A 4995-nucleotide genomic window follows, 5' to 3' on the forward strand; every position below is an offset into this window, starting at 1 on the left:
GGAGCGAGAGAGTGAGGGCTTGACTTGGTTGTTCTCTGATCACCGTGACTGAAAGTCACTTTTATCCCTGGGCTTTTCAGTTTAAGCCACTAAACGCCCCTTTTTGCTTCTTTTCGGGGACGTGGAGTCCTGACTGGTGATCTGGCCTCTTCGTACCGCTGAAGTACTATTTGCAGGCTAACCGGTGATGTTTCTGTTAATGTTTGGTGTTTATCTTTCCAGACTTTCCTGTAAGTATGCAAATGTAGGTACATAATTAAACACAGGCGTCGAATCAAATATAGGTGCAGGTATAGATATAGAAACAAACGTAGTTTTTTTTAAACAGCCAAATGCCAGGGGCCCCATCTGCCTGCCACCCATGCAAATCTATGTCAGGAGGCCATAGAGTTGTGATCAAGAGGCCAGAGGCTGACTGGCTGCCCAGGTCCACTGTCCGGCCCACTTGGAGGATTTCCCTTTTGGAGCTCGGGCTGCTCACCTTTAATGGACACCATAGCAGCGCTACTTCACACCACTGCGATCATCAAATGAGATTATGCAAGAAAACTAACCTTATCTTCTAGCGAGTGTTGCCTGTACCTCTTAGTTAGTATAATGAAAGGGCTCTGTCCACAGAGCAGCATCAGAGATTAGAAAGCTCACCTCGGCAGAAGCATTACTGATGGATTGGAAGCAGCAAGAAACGGAGACCCCTGCCGCCCTCCTGCAGGTGAGGGGCTTTCCCGGGGAGGGGAAGGGGTGGGGGGCGGGGTCGCAGGAAAGGGGCAGGGTCGCTGGCCTTTCCTGCTCAGACTAGGTGCCACGGGGACAGGGGATAGGAAAACTGGGTTCCCTAGGGAATCGGGGGTGGGGGTGGAATTCTGATGGTGAAGAGAAAGAAGAAACTTGGCGAATGTCTGGAAGGGAAAGACTGATTCCCTGGGGGTGGAGGAAGGTCTCAAATGAAAACAGAGTAGAGATGAAGGGAGGGAGAAGAGATGGGGCTCTTCTTACACTGCGGATCCGCTCGGATCTGGGGGAGGTCTCCTCATCGCAGGAGGAGCTGCTGTGTCTGCAGGGGAAACCTCTGACCCCCACGTCTGAGCTGAGCCAGACCCTCCTGGAACCCAGGCCTGATCACAGGGTGTGTTCTCAGCCAAACAGCCCTTTTTTTATTGCCTTAGAAAGAGCCAGAGTGAGAGTATGGATCCTAGCCGGCCCGGGAGAGCCTCTCAGTGTTGGAGGGGTCACCTCGAGGGCAATAAGCTCCTTCCCTGGGGGCGGGGGAAGGACTGGGGGCTCGCTGCCAGGACACTCGGACCGCCCCCTGGGAATCAGATGAGGCCCAGTCCTCGGGAAGCTGTCTCCTCTCCCCAGGGCAGGCCTCTCCCTAAGCAGATGGGCTGCAAAGGGGGTACGGTGGCGTGGGCCATGGAGTCCTTACTTTTAAAAAGCTCTCTTGCAACTATCCAGGTGGTTTTTGAAGGCCCTTAAATGTAGAATAGAGAGAATTGGGTTTCAGGCCTGGAGGGCAAGAGTCCAGCCAGAGCTTCTCAAAATCCCAGCGTGGCTGCCTGGGCTGTGCCGGTGAGAAGCGCGTTAACCTGGGAACATGTCAGGGAGCAGACACAGCTGCAGCCCCCATCCTAGAGGACTGCGCTGTAGGTTGAATACGAATACACGTCAAATGCGTGAACAATGCTTTTACTTGACAAACAGTCCATCATCGCGTTTGCCACTGTAATTGCTGCACCATATACACCTGGGATATAAGGACTGAAAACAGCCACTCTCCCACCCCTCCTGGGGGCTTGCAGGTTAGTGCTCTGTTCGAGCAGGGTGTGACCCCCAGGCTGGGTCTGTACCACATGTGGTCCCTTACATTTAGACTAGATAAGCTAGACCCCGGTCGGGCTAGACCGCCAGACTTCAATCTGGTGAGACTGTTCTGCCGGGGGCAGTAAAGCACCGGTCACAGAACTGGACTTTGCGTGTCTAACACTTTGCAGTGGGAAACAATCTCTTTGGTTGAGTTTCCAAACCACACACTGGAAATCGTGTAATAAGGAACACGAGGGTCTTCAAAGCACCACCACCGGCCCTTCTCCTCTAAAACGGTTTCAAGCTGGGAACACCCAGACCCTTTTCTAATTAGAGGTTTGCTTCCAGACAATAAAAAGAAAGTCGTAAAGTTAAAATCCATTCAGCAAATTAATTGGCGTTGCCTAGAAAAGTTAATAAGGAATATGGGAGACAGTACCTTTTCAACCTTGCAAAAATATTAAGACAAAGGCAACGTCAATGGAAATTTTCTTGTAAATGAGACACCAAGATGTATGCATTTGCATTTTATTAATGGAAATTGTTTCCTGAGATTACACTGAAACTTGAATATTAAGTGCAATAACCATATGGTCCAAACCACAGCTGTGCACGGAAGGCAGGTCTGGGGCAGAGGGGGCCGTGGGAGCTGCCATTAAGGGATCATTGTTTCCCTTCTATCCAGCAATAATGAATTTCGTTATTCTGGGTGTGAGCCAGCTAAACTGGTCTGCTCTGGATTAGGCTTGAAATCAGCGAGAGAGAGACCTGATTAAGTAGAAACAAAGACCTCTTCCCTGCTCCCCGGGTGGATTTTATCCTTAGTCTGTGTTTGAGTGTGTACTCACTTCATCCATTTCTTTAAGCAGTTTTCACTCTTCGGTGTCTGTCTAAAGCCGCAGCCCCATGTCCTGCCGTCCCTCCCGGGGGGTCCCCGTCCACGTGCCCACTCAGCCCCGGGGGTCTCAGTGCCCACCCCTCCACGCTGCAATGTCAGCACCACCCCTCCAGGCTCGAGCCGGCCCGTGGTCTCCAGTGACTCACAGCTGAAATGAGGCCAGTGGCCCCTTCTCTTCACAGCCTCCAGGATTCCAGCCTCATCAGCCTCATCACAACCTCCTATCTCTGACCTTATGGCTTTCCGGTTTCCTTTATCCGTGTTATAGGTATTGATAACTTGATTTGTTATCGGACACATCATTCATTTCCTCCGTAATCTACCTTAAATCAACCGTCTATCTTTATAGTTACTCAGTTAAAACAAAGCTTAAATTTCTGGTTCAACTGTCACTTGGTTGAAATTCCTAACCCTCTGCCCTAGAAAATCTGCACCAAGCTTTCTTCATCGTGACACTGGTGCAATTGAACGTTACTGAAGAAAACGTCACACAAAAGGACAGACTGGTTCCACTATAAATTCACGACCACCCACCTCAACACGAGTCGGCCATCTTGTTTATTTCTCAGATAAATGCCTCCCATCCTGTTTTGCTCCTGTAGTTTTGTCCTGTGTCCTCTACTTTGTTCAAACCTCCCTCCCATTCTAAAGGAGATCCTTACTATGAGAACTGAAATCACAAAGTAGGGATTACTTGTGTATCCCAGAGGAGGGCAGACATTCACTTTTCTGCATTTTCTCTGTTTTTATTTCTTTCTAGTAAAATAAAAACTAGCGTTTCTCCTATTAAAGTAGTGCATGCATACAGGACTTGAACATGTAGGCACTGCTCCCCGCCCCATTTCAGAGAATGTTAGTAGATTCTCAACTGAAAATCACATAGGAGAGTCCCTTTTCCTCAATAGCTCCAAACACCAGGTCTCCAGCTGCTCGTTTTGTCCCAAAGACAACAGAGGAGGACGGCGCTGAGGACGGCACAGACGCACCTGCGGTTCCTGCTTAGGGAAACAGCTCAAGGGGGGCACACAGTCCCCCTCTGAACCCGGGCCATAGAAACAAGGCGGGTGAGAAAGAAAACCTCTGTAACTGTCCAAAGAAAATAATCATTGTTTCTTTGTTCTGGGCTTTCTGCAGACTCTCAAAGCCTGAGAGAGAGAAGGACTAGATTTGAAGCTATTACAGATGAAGGCAGTAGAATAACAGATGCCACTGAAAACCCTGAGCCCGTTTATAACCCACAGGTCCAGCCCCCCGCTCCTCAAGCCCTTGGTCACAGCAGCTCTAGGAGCCAAGAGGGCAGTCAACTGTCCCTCCTTGACCTGCTCCAACTGTCTTCTGACTCTGCCACCGATGGAGGCGGTGGTCGGAGTGGTCCAGAGGACGTGAAAGGAAGAGGGACCAGGATGCGGTGACTGGTGGGCTAAATCCACAGGCTCATGTCAGCATCGAGGGTCGCAGGCTCGTCCAGGCTCCCCGTGGTCTCGATACCCCGATCACCTCCCGTCCAGCTGTTGTTAAAGGAGCCGCCCTCCCACGTGTGGGAACCAGACATGCTCCATAAGCAGGAACACGCTGCCTCCTGTGAACTCACTTTGTGTTTCTATGGCTGCGCCCCGAGAAATTACCACTGAGTGAAAACCTTCCTCTGCCTGCAGGACGGAAGCGCAGTCTTACATCTACTCTGAACATGCCAAGTTCGCTGGCCAGGATTACGGCAGCATCCCTCCCGTCCGGGTGCACCTGTCAGCCAGTGGCCCAGGCTCAAGCCTCAGCCACCGTTCAGTTTCATGAAGGGGTTGCCTCCTTGTCCCTGGATGAACCTATGTCAGAGTCACAGCCAAGCTGGACCCGGCCTCTGGGTTTGTGATGCACATGGCAGTCTGTGCACCAAGCGCAACGAGGCCCGGGGCTGACACAGGACCAGGGACGAGAGGAATTTCCACTGATTTTCTCCTTGTCACCTAACTCAGCTGCAGGGTTTCCAGAACGAGACGAGTGTGGAGGAGCTCAGAGGAGGGGGCACCCAGCCAACACCCCCTCCCAGCCGGCAGCTTCTCCTCCGCTCGGCTGTGGCATGACCCTTTCTCTCTGTCTTTGTGGTCAGTCCCCCTCCCTTTGCAGGCTCTCTCGTGAATCCTGCCCGTCGCCATCTCTTGGACAGAGTTGTTTTCCTCTCCCGGCCCGTCTCTCTCCCTGATCCCCTCCACCTCCACGCCTTCACACACAAGCATGTTTCCCTCCCTTTTCCCGTCCGTGTTCTCCACGTGTCAGCTCCCTGTCCTCTTTGCCCCTTA

Source organism: Tursiops truncatus, chromosome 8 (genome assembly GCF_011762595.2).
Source record: "Tursiops truncatus isolate mTurTru1 chromosome 8, mTurTru1.mat.Y, whole genome shotgun sequence".
Classification (NCBI taxonomy): domain Eukaryota; kingdom Metazoa; phylum Chordata; class Mammalia; order Artiodactyla; family Delphinidae; genus Tursiops; species Tursiops truncatus.